A 15,411-nucleotide genomic window follows, 5' to 3' on the forward strand; every position below is an offset into this window, starting at 1 on the left:
AGGCATGAACTTAGTGGCTTGGAGTTAGAATCTATGCTTGCTTTTGTCAGTAAAGATATGAGCAACCTATGACAAATCATTTGTTCTCTTTGTGCCTCAGTTTCTGTTTTTGTATGCACTTGCTTTCAAAATTTCTGTGCCTATTAATGAGAGTGGAAGAAAGTTAGGCAAAGCATTTGTGATTTAGTGTAAAATACCAGAAAATTAAGGTTGACATTATTTATCGTAACTTACCTTCATATGGAATGCAAGGAAAGGTTATTGCTGTGCTAATACAATGGAAGGTGGCATTTTCCTACAGAGCAGCAGTATGAACACAGTAAAGAAAATGAGTAAACAGGAGGTATCTTGGCCACCTAAGGTCTTGATTGTGCATTGATGGCATATGAAGGTTAAGAGCTGTCAAATGCATTGTGCTTTGAGTCAAAGTTTAAAAAATTATGCCAGAGACAGTGTTCATTTAAATAATTTAATGCAGGGAGGAAAATGATCAAGACAGAGTATTAGATATTTCCTATGCTGTAATTATTCACGGCAATAATAGCCTCGAAAATAGAGTAGCAGATTTTCTTTACTTTTGTGTGCTTTTAAAAAAGATTTTATTTAATTAATTAATTTATTTTTGGAGCAGTTTTAGATGCATAGCAAAATTGAGAGCAAGGTACAAACATTTCCCATATACCCCTACCCCCACATATGCATAACTTCCCCCACTATCGACATCCCCCATCAGGGTGGTACATTTATTACAATGGACAAACCTACATTGATACATCATAATCAAAGTTCATAATTTTACATTAGGATTCATTTTGGTGTTGTACATTCTATGGATTTGGACAAATGTATAATGTATAATGACATGCATCCATACTATTAGAATGTATAATGTATAATGACATGTATCCATTCTTATAATATCATACAGAATATTTTCACTGCCCTGAAATTCATCTGTGTACCTCCTATTCATCTCTTCCTCACCCCTTGAAACCCCTGGCAACCAGCAATGTTTTGACTGTGCTAGTTTTGCTTTCTCCAGAATGTCATATAGTTTGAATGATACAGAATTGCTCCAATCATGACACATATTTATGAATGACTTTGCCCCAGGGGAGGATGTTTCTGATGATCTCACTGTTCTTCAAAAGAGGCTGGAGTGGTGGCAATAATCAGAAAGCACCATAATTCAGTTTCCCATTTGAGGGGTTCAAACTCACCTTAAAGGAGTTGGTTAATTTTTCAGCAACTTAGATGAAACTTAGGGTAAGTCTCATGATATTTCTTTTTTTTTTTCTTTTTAAGATTTTACCTATTTATTTGAGGGGGGGGAGGGAGAGCACAGAGGGAGAGGGAGAAGCAGACTCTCTGCTGGGCAGGGAGCCCGATGTGGGGCTCCATCCCAGGACCCCAGGATCATGACCCGACCTGAAGGCAGATGCCTAACCAACTGAGCCACCCAGGCATCCCTAGATTGGCTTCTTTTGCTTGTTAATATGCATTTAAGCTTCCTCCATGTCTTTTCATGGCTTGCTGACTTCTTTCTTTTTAGCACAGAATACTATTTCATTGTTTGGATTTACCATTGTTTATTTATCCATTTACCTACTGAAGGATATTTTGAGTTCCTTCCATGTTTTGGCAATTATGAATAAAGCTGCTATAAATATCCATGTGCAGGTTTTTTGTGAATCTAGTTTTCACCTCATTTGGATAAATACCACAGAGTGTGATTCCTGGATCATATGGCGAGAGTATGTTTAGTATTGTAAGAAACTGCCAAACTGTCTTCCAAAGTGCATGTACCATTTTGCATTCCCACCAGCAATGAATGGGAGTTCCTGTTGCTTGCTACACACAGCCTCAACCGCATTTGGTGTTGTTAGTGTTCTGGATTTTGGCCACTCCAACAGGTGGGTAGTGGTATATATATATTTTTAAAAATTTGTATTTCCCTTTTGACATTTGATGTGGAGATCTTTTCATATGATTATTTGCCATCTGTATATCTTCTTTGATGTCTATTCAGTTTCTTTGGCCCGTTTTTAAATTGGGTTGTTTTCTTATTGTTGGGTTTTTAAGAATTCTTTGTATATTTTGAATAGCAGTCCTTTATCAGATGTGTCATTTGCAAATGTTTTCTCCCAGTCTATGGCTTGTCTTATTCTCTTGGTGTGATAGTCCTTTGGTCCTTTGTTCTTTTTGGCATCAATGTAAGTCTCAACTTACTTATGTGGTCCTCTTATATGTATTGAATATGGACTCAGTGGTGGAAGGAGATGCTGGTGAAGGGATTTCAGAAGAACATAGTCTTGTCCTTTCTGTGTAACTCCTTAGGGAAGAGCCAGGTAAGTGTGGGGAAGCGAGGGGTTTGACTATCCACAGGGCGTCCCCATGTGCTGGCAGGGCCAGTGCATAATTCTGCAAGCTAGGGTTGGGTCTCAAGTCAGAGGGTGAATTTTAGAATTTGGAAGAGAATGAGTTTTATTATGTTTCTTCTCTTATTTCAAAGACAGCCAGCCAGAGGGAAGTGATGAAATTCATGGAATTTAAAGTGAACAAAGTAGGCTTACTTTGAATTTGTGGTGAGTTACAATAGTTATTATTGTAGTTAAACCAGCCTGTCCTAATTTATAAATTAAGTTTTTTTTTCCAAAGAAGGAACTTATTTTTGAGTCAAGGAAAAATAAAGCAGGAGTTTTTCATTAACAGCAGAAGCCAGGGTAGTTGTATCACACCCAAGCAGCTTCGGATTGTTTTCTCAGATGATATTCCTTGTGGTTGCCAATATGGTTGGCAAGATGCTCATTTCAGTTACAGAAGTCTGTAAACTAAACCCTCACCTGTTCCTTCCCTGCCTTGTTAACAGGCTGTCATTCAAAACTGAATGGTGTAGACTTTTTTTTTTTTTAATTTGCAATAAAATAAAGCTGCTCATTCAAAAGAGTTAACAACAATTTAATTATTTTACATTTTGGCTTTTAAAAATAAGATTGCTTTTATGAAAATTACTGGATTGAACAGACATGCAAATGTGATGGCTAATGCAGTGACAATTTATGTTTTAAGTTATTTTCTTCCTTATAATTATGGATTTGAGTGACAAGATTGCTAGCATCACAATTGCCAATATGGTTTAGAAGGAAAGGCACCACAAAATAAGTGCTTCAAAGTGTCCTAAAATGTATTTGGTGCCTTTTAGCTTTATTAGAATGATTATAATATGCCTTCTATTTTATTATTCATTCTCACAGATAAGTAGAGACTAGTGTGTGACTAGGAAGCTGTTTTGTTGAGAATTCCAGATGAATCACAACATCCACTTCTGTTATTGTGATGGGACTCTTCATTCCTTGGACAAGCTGATTGAGTCACTAATGCATGGCTCTTTCTTCTCATTGTCATTAGGCCATCTGCAGTGCCATGCGTGCATGGCTTCTACCATCTCTGTCAAATGCCATTACAAGTGTTTGTTGTTGTTGCTACTTGGCTTTTTCTTTCCCCACAAGAAACTGAAGCAGGAATGAAGCTGATGGAGCTAATAGAGATTTGGGATTAGTGATTTTTTCTAAAGAAAGTCATGGGTTAGTCTCACTGAAGTTAATAATGTCTGTTGAAGTCAATGTTCTGAGACCTCAGCAGGGGTATTCAAGCTGTCTTTGATTTCAGCATGATTTGAGAGGATTTGAATTTACTTTTTTAGTTTAAATTGATAGTGAAGGAGGTCCCTGGGTTGTCACAGATATTTTGGCATCTTTGTTTATCAACAAAAATGTTTATTATCACCTGAAATGATCTCCCATCATATCTATATGCAACAAATTATGAAAGAAGGTTATACTATATAGACTGTATAGAAGGATGTTGGAAGACAGAGGAACACAGAGGCTCTTCAAGGGAGGATAGAAGGTGACTTTGGACAGGACAGTAAAAAATTCTGTAGGAGAGACCAAAGAAGTCCACTGACTGTACAAGAGGTTAGGGTCCTTTCTCCTTAACCGTATGAACCAGGACCTTGCCTATTCATTGGTGAGTCATTTGTCTGAGGAGGAGATGAGACTCACTGATCAGTATCAACAGCTGTGGGAATGGGGATAGTGTTTTCTTAGAAAGCAGAAATGAACCAATCCAAAGCAGTGAGAAGTTTTGGGGAGCAGGGGCGCCTGGGTGGCTCAGTCTGTTGAGTGACCAACTCTTGGTTTCTGCTTGGGTCATGATCTTGGAGTCATGGGATCGAGCCCTACATTGGGCTCTGTGCTCGGCAGGGAGTCTGCTCAGGATTCTCTCTCTCCCTCTCCCTCTGCCCCCTCTTGCCCCCCTTCCCCACCCTGTGCTTTCTCCCTCTCTTGCTAAAATAAGTAAATAAATCTTTTTTTTTTTTAATTTTGGGAAGCAGAGAGCAGGAAAGGGGAGTTGTACCCTGTGAGCCTTTCTTGAAAGGAGGAATAAAAGCATGAGCATTTGAATTGAATGAATTTTCTGGCTAAATTCTTTCATTATTTGCACACCTCTCTGTATGATCTGTCCTCTTACTGTTGGGTGCAAGTGCTGTGTAATATTTTCTATTGATTGGACAACTCAATAATGTGCAAGAGATCTTGTCATCATCTCTGACATGATTAGGAATGCTAGATATGATCACCTGGCAATATTCTAGGAGTTTCTTGGAGGAGATTCAGGACATGAAACTTCTTATATGGATTATGTATGTATAGATTCATTTTATTTCTAAATTAGAATCTATTTTCTTTCAGTACTTCCATCCCAAACATGGCAAGTAACAAGGTTATCATTTGATTTTCTTTCTTTTTGGGAAAAAAATTAAATGTGTAACTTAAACACCAGAAACTTATCTTAGAAAAGCTTTGCAAATATATTTCTTTCTATGCTGACAACTATGGAAAAGTGTTATAAATTGCTACACTGTAGTAATATGAAGAGACAAAGTGAGGTCAAAACATGCCAGGGTGACTCCATTGAAGAAAAAAGCTTGAAATTTGATCATACTAAGAATGGCCTGCTTGTTCCTTAAAAGCTATTTGAACCATTTCTCCACTACCAGATTTGGAAACTGAAATTTTAGACAGCCAGGGCATGGAATAGCAGAACGTCTAACTCCCCCGTCCCTTTCCCCCAGCCCCGACTGAGGCCTCTTCCCTTCCGTTCCTATGGATTGTCTTTTGATCCCTTCACATATTATTTATACTTCTCTGGTAATGAAGTAAAGAGAAAAGTAATGAAAGTGAAAATGCATATTGGTCTATTTGAATGAAAAGGGATTTTAAACAACATAGATTGTAATGTTTCCAGATTTTTTCTTTGTTTCAAGTAGAAATGAGGTTCTCATAGCGCACAGTTGGGCTCAAGTTATAAGATTATTCCCCCAGTTAAATATAAAATTGAGTCTCATCAAGTTACATTCATGCTTCCATTTTTCCAAGGTGAAACAGACAGGAAACACTGGATACATCAGATATTCCAAAATCTAAATATTTTGCAATTGTTATCAATCACTAGCTAATGTTGTTTTTTCTTCATCTGTTATATTTTGTAGGATGAAGTTTTATTATTTGAATTAATATTATTTGACCAAAATACCTGATCTGTGTATTTATATAAACCCCCAAATAGTTTGAAGCAGGTGGTAAATATATATGAATATATATATTTGTGATAGGTTTTATTAAATTCTACCTGTGCACCCTTTCAAGAAATCTCTTTTGCCTGCCCATCCCTAAGCATTCACTAACTCTATAAGAACAGCACCTAGTAAATTATAGATACTGACATTCAGAGGTAACAGACAGAAGTGTTAGTTCATTTAAAAAAATGGAGTGGGGGAGTGCCAGCGTCGCAGAGCTACCCGTTTGTTTGGAGATGGCAGAGGTGGAGGAGACACTGAAGCAACTTCAGAGCCAGAAGGGAGTACAGGGCATCATTGTGGTGAACACAGAAGGCATTCCCATCAAGAGCACCATGGACAATCCTACCAGTATGCCAACCTCATGCACAACTTCATCTTGAAGGCCCGGAGCACAGTGCGTGAAATCAACCCCCAGAATGACCTCACCTTCCTTCGAATTCGCTCCAAGAAAAATGAAATTATGGTTGCACCAGATAAAGACTATTTCTTGATTGTGATTCAGAATCCAACTGAAGAAGCCACTCTCTTGGCTCCCTGCATCATTCCTTAATTTAATAGCCCCCAAGAATAATAATGTTTAATCATGTCAACCAACTGGCAGGTGGAAATCACCCTAGAGCCTACTTAGACCAACCCAGTGACCAAAGTCACCAAAGTCATCCCTCTGCTGGCCAATCACCCTTGAATCCTTGGAAGGGCCTTCTTTCCTCACCTCCAGATTTTGGAGCAAGAGCTTTGAGCAGCCCGCACCCTACTTCTCCTGACCTTCAGTTCACCTTGTCACCCTTGGAAAAGGCTGTTTTTCTTTAACTAAAAATAACTGAAATGCTTAAAAAAAAATGGAGTGCGTTTCTAAACATCTATTTTCTTTCTTTTTTTTTTAAGATTCATTTATTTTAGAGAAAGAGAGAGAGCAGAGGGAGTGGAGGAGGGAGAGGGAGAAAGAGAATCCCAAGCAGACTTTGTGCTGAGTGCCAGCCTGATGTGGGGCTCGATCTCATGACCCTGAGATCATGACCCAAGCTGAAACGAAGAGTGGGACGCTTAACTGACTGAGCTCACCCAGGTGCTCCTGAACATCTCTTTTCTTAAGAAAAAGTCTAAAACAGGAATTGCAAATGCATATACTTCAGCAACCAAGAAGATAATATGAATATATTAATTCTAATATTTTACAGTAATGGCAATGCAGTAAATATCTTACTTTTCTCTTAGTTCTGCTCTAAAATAAACAATGGCACAAACACATGATAAATAACCATTGATCCTGATCATAGCAGAGGGCAGACAACAGTCAGGACCCAGCTGAGGTAGAAAGGGGCTGCTCAGCTCTGTAATTGGTGCCATAAGGGAATGTGGGCTTAATGTGGCCAGATCTCCTGATTTTTCAAGAGGTGTCATAAATTTGGATTTGTGATAGTTTACATATATTTTACATAATGGCAGTATAAAAACAGAATAAAAAATTGTAAACATCTCATGACAGTGTTCAGGAGGACAAACAAAACCTGTCTTCAGGCCAGACTTGACCCATGTCTGTCAGTTTGCAACCTCTGGTCTATGTGCTGGTTATTCTCAAAAGTATTTCTCCTGTCCTGAGTTGCAGGACAGGAGAAATATAGAAATATATTATATAGAAATCTGCTGACTGGATGTTTTTGCTTGCATATCCCATCAATTAATATGTTCATGGGCTGCCCTGCCTTCAGCGAAGCCTACTCCACTCCCCAAACTGCCACCTCCCCCCCCCCCCCCCAGTGGTCTGTTCAATCAGTGACACTACTGTGGCATATCAGGATACTGTCATCTTACTTACTCTTCCAATCAGTTGCTAGATCCTCTGAGGTCATCCTAAATATTTCGTGATTCTGTGGTTTGTCCAACCTCAATTTCTGCTGATCATCTGTCTTTGGGATTGCTATGATAGCCTCCCAGTGGTCTCCTGGCTGCCTGAGTGGTCTATTGAAAATGCAAATATGACCTTGCCCTCTCTTGGTTAAATGTGTTCCAATAGCTGGCCTTCATCTACAAAATGAAGTAGACCCTGATCTCCTCAGGCTGACAAAGCCCATCTCTCCCTGCTCCTGCCTGTCTCTGCAGGCCCATGCCTCACCACCCCCTGCCTTGCATCTTGTTGATATCAAAGTCTTGTTTTTCTGCACCCTTCATACTCTTTAATGACTGTGCTTTGCTTATGCTATTCCCTCTTTCTGGAAATCTCTGTTTCTCTTCTTTGAGTGACTCACTCTCATCTGTTCCTCAGAACTCTGCTGAGACCTCACGTCCTACAGGCCACTTTCTCCCAGGCTTACCTCCCACCAGTTAGCATACCAAGCTAAAATGAGCTGTTCGTCATCTAGGTGGGAACATTCTAAACAGCAGAAAGCTCACATTATTATCTTGGATTTCTCAGTTCCCAGCAGTGTTCCTGGCCAAAGGAAGACAAACAAATGATGTGTTGAACTGAGATGAACTGAGTGGTTCCAGGGTCTTTGCCGGGAGCAACAGTAAAGTAGATCCGCATATTCATCAGGGTGCTAGGGAAGTACAACTGTTGAGACAGTGCGGGTCACATACTGGTCACACACACACACACACTCACACGCTTGCACGCTCACACTCACAGAGGGCTAATGTAACACCAGGCAATGGGTTGGTGGGTTGAGAAAATATTATCAGCTTTGGTTAAAACAACAACAGCAACAACAAACCCTCCCTAGCTAATTTGCTGCTTTTCACCCTAAGACTTCAGGAAAGGTGAATATAGGACCCAAAAGCTACCTGGTTATGTATTTTCTTGAGTGCTGCTGCAATGTGACTTTCAGTGGCATCCAGAAGGAGCATTTTCAATTTTTAACCCTTTCCCTGGGGCAACCTGCCAAGGACCCCTGAGGGCATTACTATGGGACTCTCCAGAATGCTGGTATCTGTTAATTCTCTTGTCCTCACTCACCTTGTGTTTTTTGGACAAAGTCCTGAGGAAGCCCAGAAGATGCCCTTGGGAAATGCTCAGGCGTGGGGATGGTAAGTAGGTTTCACCCCACGTGCCAATCCCCACCGAATGGTAGTAACACTAGTGAAACACAGCCCAAATCCCTGTCTACAAGGAGACATATAAAGCAAGCAGTTATGTTATAGAACATAAGTGCCATGACAAGACAGGGAAGAAGGAAGACTCACAGTCCAATCCGAATTCTAAAGCAGCTACTCAGCATGGTTTCTGACAATAAGGAACTTGCCAAAACATAAATCAGTGCACTTTCCTCTGTCTACAATGTCTTGCCGCAGAAAGTGTCAATGGACTTCAGCATTGTGTGTAGTGATGTAGCCAGTTTACATTCAGGTGCAAGCTCTATTACTCCAGGCATGTAGGTGATAAGCAGTTTACTGACAGAAAATACAGTGGTAGTGTTCTAGAAAACCCTCTAAGGTAAACAAGGGGGAAATGGAGAGTTTGTTAGAAATATAGCCTTTGCCATCAGACAGACCCAGGTTTGTAGCCTTGAGAAAGTTACTTAGTCTCAAAGTCTCATAAGTGGGGTCATAGTGTTTACTTTATAAATTTGTGTGAGGATTAAGTGAGAAAATGTTAGTAGATCACTAAGCCCAGTGCCAAGAGCACTCATCCAGTGTGTGTGTGTTTTATTCCCCCTCTTATGAAGTCATAGATATGATTATGCCTGCCGCTCCCTGGAAGTTTGGAATTAGCTTCACCGAGCAGGTATTGCATGCCAACACTGAGTCCAAACACGGCCAACCGAAATAGGCCCCAAAGGGTGCAACTTGGCAGGTGTGGGTACACACTCATTTCTCTTAGACCTGCAGCCTGAATCTGTTTTCTATGGCTGGCATATAATGGTTTCAAACTCAGACTTCAGACATGTCAGTTCCTTAAAAAGAGTTTCTCTAATTAATATTCATTCTTAGATTCAGGACCATGGGAAAATCTGCTTAAGCCCAATAAAATATATTTATTTTCTTAGCAGAATTTTAGTCCTATTTGCATGTACAATAATTTCCTTCAACAAAATAGTTTTGCCTTATTTCTAAAGTAATTTGTAATCCATAATTTAATAAAGTAAATATAAGGTGTAAAATAATTCTACCTACATGTAATATGTTTGAAGTGAAAGTATTAAAAATAACCAGAGCTGGCTCAAAAGTACTTAGTTATTATTAGTTGTCTTTTGTATATATTAACTGAAGAAAACGTTGTCATTTTTGCTTCCAAAGAACAGGGGAGGGGAGAGGAGTTCAGTAAAGAAAAAGGCGATAACATTTATTGAATGTCTACTGTTTGTCAGAAAAATTCATATATGCCATCTTGTTTTATCTTTACAACCATAGGAGGCTGGTGGAGTCATCTTGCTTTAAAAATGAGGAAATTCATAATCAATTAATTTACATAACAGGGTTGTTAATTAGCTGGGTACCCAGAAGGCAGACCCATTGTTTATTGCCAGGGTAAAGAAACAGAGGACCTTTTTAGAATGTTATGCTGAATTCATTCAAGGGATATTGAATGCCTCTTGCAAGGGAGGCACCAAACCAGGCACTGGGAAAATTAAATAGATGTGTGGAACTGACCTCAGGGGTTTGGTAAAAGAGGAGTATATGTAGACATTGGATGCTAGTTGATGCTTCAAGAACTAATTGCTTAGTTCATCTATTGATGTTCATTTCCATTTGTTGATAACGATCATTACTTAGAGCAATTATTTTGGCCTTGATTGCAGATATCATTATTGGTGAAATTGAAATAATCTTAAACCTTTGAATTTCATTGTTGTAAATATCTTCTATAGCACTGTGACCATGTCCATGTTATAGCACAGATCAGATGTCCTCCTAAGTGGACTGATGTACTTGAGGTCGGGTCATGGTTCATCTATCCATAGTGTTTGGATGCCTCGTCCACGGCCTGGCACCTGACAGGTGTTCAATAAATATTTGTTGAATGAGTCAAAGTATTGCTGGGGCAAACCATTTAAAAAAATACGTAGTCTTAAAATATGTCTAAATTAAATTCCAATTAAAAAACTTGTTAATTGCTTTTCTCTGCTTAGCTATTAGCTGACACATACTTACATACTGTCAACAACCTAATAATCATTGTACAGAGTTTTTAACAATTGAAGACTGTGTTTTTTTCCCTGACTATATTTTAATACATTTTGGTGAGCATATTGCATTGATTATCAGAAACTAGTATTTCTTTTTTTCTGACTTTGGTTTTTACATTATCATAATTTTTGCCTTTGTTTCCAATATGCAGCCCAGGGTTATTGCCAGAGTTAAAAAGAAAGCTCCTTTGAACCTTTGAGCATTACTAATACTCAACCTTTATATATATACACATATATATGTATATATATATTTATATTTATTTAATATGTAATATTAATATATTAATATAATATATATTTATTTAATATATAAATATACTTATTAAATATATTACATTATTAAATATAAATATATTGCTATAGTAAACATAGTAAATATAAAATATATTTATATTTAATATTTAAATATATATTTATATATATTTAATATATAAAAATTTCATACATTGTATATATAAAATATATATATATTTAAATTTTTAGATTTTAAATTCAAGTTAATTAACATATAGTGTATTTTAGTTTCAGGGGATTTAAATTCAAGTTAATTAACATATAGTGTATTTTTAGTTTTAGTAGGATTTAGTGATTCATCACTTGCATAGAACACCCAGTGCTCATTACATCAAGTGCCTCCTTAATGCCATTCACCCAATTATCCCATCCTTCTCCGCCTCCCCTCCAGCAACTCGCGGTGTATTTCCTAGAGTTAAGAGTCTGTTATGGTTTGTCTCCCTCTCTGTTTTAATCTTATCTTATTTTTCTTTCCCTTTCCCTATGTTATCAGTTTTGATTTTTAAATTCCTCATATGAGTAAAATCATGTGGTATTTGTCTTTCTCTGACTTATTTTGCTTAGCATAATACCCTCTAGTTCCATACATGGCATTGCAAATGGCAAGATTTCATTCCTGTTTATGGCTGATAGTCCATTGTATATATATATATATATACCACATCTTTATCCATTCATCTGTTGATGGGCATATGGGCTCTTTCCATATTTTGGCTATTGTGGACATTGCTGCTATAAACATTCAGGTGCATGTGCTCCTTCAAATCACTATTTTTGCATCCTTTAAATAAATACCTAGTAGTGCAATTTCTAGGTCATAGGGTAGCTCTATTTTTAACTATTTGTGGAACCTACGTACTGTTTTCTAAAGCGGCTGCGCCAGTTTGCGTTCTGACCAACAGTGTAAGAGGATTAACCTTTCTATGCATCCTTGCCAACATCTGTTGTTTCCTAAGTTGTTAATTTTAGCCATTCTGACAGGTGTGAGGTGGTATCTCATTGTGGTTTTGATTTGTATTTCCCTGATGATGAGTGATGTTGAGCATTTTTTCATGTGTCTAAGAGCCATTCATAAGTCTTCTTTGGAGAAATATCCCATTTCTTGACTGGATTTTTTGTTTTTTGGGTGTTGAGTTTGATAAGTTCTTTATAGGTTTTGGATACTAGCCCTTTATCTGATATGTCATATGCAAATACCTTCTATTCCATAGGTTGCTTTTTAGTTTTGTTGATTGTTTCCTTTGCTGTGCAGAAGCTTTTTATCTTGATGAGGTCCCAATAGTCCATTTTTGCTTTTGTTTCCCTGGCCTCTGGAGATGTGTCTAGTAAGAAGTTGCTGCAGCCAAGGTCAAAGAGGTTGCTGCCTGTGTTCTCCTCCAGGATTTTGATGGTTTCCTGTCTCACATTTAGATCTTTCATCCATTTTGAATTTATTTTTGTGTATGGCATAAGAAAGTGGTCCAGTTTCATTCTTCTGCACGTGACTGTCCAGTTTTCCCAACACCATTTGTTGAAGAGATTGTCTTTTTTCATTGGATAGTCTTTTCTGATTTGTCGAAGATTAGGTGACTATACAGTTTAGGGTCCATATTTGGGTTCTCTATTCTGTTCCATTGATCTATGTGTCTGTTTTTGTGCAGTACCATAGTGTCTTGATGTTTACAGCTTTGTAATACAGCTTGAAGTCTGGAATTGTGATGCTTCCAGCTTTGGTTTTCTTTTTCAACATTCCTTTGGCTATTTGGGGTCTTTTTTGGTTCCATACAAATTTTAGGATTATTTGTTCCATTTCCTTGAAAAAAGTTGATGGTATTTTGATAGGGATTGCATTGAATGATTGCTTTGGGTAGCATTGACATTTTAACAATATTTGTTCTTCCAGTCCATGAGCATGGGATGATTTTCCATTTCTTTGTGTCTTCCTCAATTTCTTTCATAAGTGTTCTATAATTTTCAGAGTATAGATCTTTTACCTCTTTGGTAGGTTTATTCCTAGGTATCTTATGGTTTTTGGTGTAATTATAAATGGGGATTGATTCCTTGATTTCTCTTTCTTTTTTTTCTTTTAAAGATTTTTTATTTATTTATTTGACAGAGGCAGAGATAGCAAGAGCAGGAACACGAGCAGGGGGAGTGGGAGAGGGAGAAGCAGGCTCCCCGCTGAACAGGGAGCCCGATGCGGGGCTTGATCCCAGGACCCTGGGATCATGACCTGAGCCAAAGGCAGACGCTTAAGCCACCCAGGCGCCCTTGATTTCTCTTTCTGTTGCTTCATTATTGGTGTATAGAAATGCAACAGACTTCTGTGTTTATTTTATATCCTGCAACTTTGAATTCCTGTATCAGTTCTAGAATTTTTTGTGGAGTCTTTTGGGGTTTTCTACATAGAGTATCATGTCTTCTGTGAAGAGTGAAAGTTTGACTTCTTCCTTGCCTATTTTGATGCCTTTTATTTCTTTTTGTTGTCTGATTGCTGAGGCTAGGACTTCCAGTACTATGTTGAACAACAGTGGTTAGAGTGGACATTCCTGTAGTGTTCCTGACATTTGGGGGAAAGCTCTCAGGTTTCCCCATTGAGGATGATATTAGCTGTGGGTCTTTCATATATGGCCTTTATGATGTTGAGGTACGTTCTATCTATCTCTACTTTGTAGAGGGTTTTTATCAAGAAAGGGAGCTGTACTTTGTCAAAGGCTTTTTCTGCATCTATTGGGTGGATCTTATGGTTCTTATCCTTACCTTTATTAATGTGGTGTATCACATTGTTTGATTTATTTGCAGATGTTGAACCACCCTTGCAGCCCAGGAATAAATCCTAGTTGGTCATGGCGAATAATCCTTTTAATACTGTTGGATCCTATTGGCTTGTATTTTGGTGAGAATTTTTGCATCCATGTTCATTAGGAATATTGCTCTGTAATTCTCCTTTTTAATGGAGTTTTTGTCTGGTTTTGGGATCAAGGTAATGCTGGTGTCATAAAATGAGTTTGGAAGTTTTCCTTCCATTTCTACATTTTGGAACAGTTTCAGAAGAATAGGTATTAATTCTCCTTTAAATGTTTGGTAGAATTCCCCTGGGAAGCCATCCAGGCCTGGACTCAGGTTGGGAGATTTTTGATTACTGATTTAATCTCTTTGCTGGTTATGGGTCTGTTCAAATTTTCTATTTCTTCCTGTTTCAGTTCGGTAGTTTAAATGTTTCTAAGAATGCATCCATTTCTTCCAGATTGCCTAATTTGTTGGCATACAATTGCTCATAATATTCTCTTATAATTGTTTGTATTTCTGCGGTGTTGATTGTGACCTCTCCTCTTTCATTCATGATTTTGTTTACTTGGGTCCTTTCTCTTTTCTTTTTGATAAGTCTGGCTAGGGGTTTATCAGTCTTCTTAATTCTTTCAAAGAACCAGTACATAGTTTTGTTGATCTGTTCTACTGTTCCTTTGTTTACTATTTCATTGATTTCTTCTCTGCTCTTTGTTATTTCCTTTCTCCTGCTGGATTTAGGCTTTATTTGCTATTCTTTTTCCAGCTCCTTTAGGTGTAAAGTTAGGTTGTGTATTTGAGACTTTTCTAGCTACTTGAGGAAGGCCTGTATTGTTATATACTTCCCCTTTAGGACTGCCTTTATTGCATCCCAAAGATTTTGGACTGCAACATTTTCATTTTCATTTGCTTCCATGTACCTTTTTATTTCTTCTTTAATTTTCTGGTTGACCCATTCATTCTTTTTTTTTTTTTTAATATTTTATTTATTTACTTGACTGAAAGAGAGAGAGAGTACAGAAGTAGGGATAGTGGCGGGCAGAGGGAGAGGGGGAAGCAGGCTCCCCACTGAGCAGGGATCCTGATGTGAAGCTCGATCCCAGGACACTGGGATCATGACCTGAGCCAGAGGCAGACACTTAACTGACTAAGCCACCCAGGTGCCCCAAACCATTTATTCTTTAGTAGAATGTTCTTTAACCTCCATGTATTTGGGGTCCTTCCAAATTGTTTCTTGTTGTTGACTTCAAGTTTCATAGCATTGTGGTCTGAAAGTGTGCATGGTATGATCTCAGTGTTTTTGTACTGGTTGAGGCCTGATTTGTGACCCAGTATGTGATCTATTCTGGAGACTGTTCCATGTGCACTTGAAAAGAATGTGCATTCTGCTGCTTTAGGATGAAATGCTCTGAATATATCTGTTAAGTCCATCTGGTTCACCGAGTCATTTAAAGCCCTTGTTTCCTTGTTGATTTTCTGCTTGGATGAATTATCCATTGCTATGAGTGGGATGTTAAAGTCCCCTACAATTACTGTATTATTATCACTGAGTTTATGTTTGTTATTAGTTGATTTATATAT

General features: G+C 38.0%; 1 pseudogene; it reads left to right on the forward strand.

Moving 5' to 3' along the window:
- Nucleotides 1–5,877: 5,877 nt before the first annotated feature.
- Nucleotides 5,878–6,252, forward strand: LOC113927574 (annotated as a pseudogene).
- Nucleotides 6,253–15,411: the final 9,159 nt, after the last annotated feature.

Source organism: Zalophus californianus, chromosome 7 (assembly GCF_009762305.2).
Source record: "Zalophus californianus isolate mZalCal1 chromosome 7, mZalCal1.pri.v2, whole genome shotgun sequence".
NCBI classification, from domain to species: domain Eukaryota; kingdom Metazoa; phylum Chordata; class Mammalia; order Carnivora; family Otariidae; genus Zalophus; species Zalophus californianus.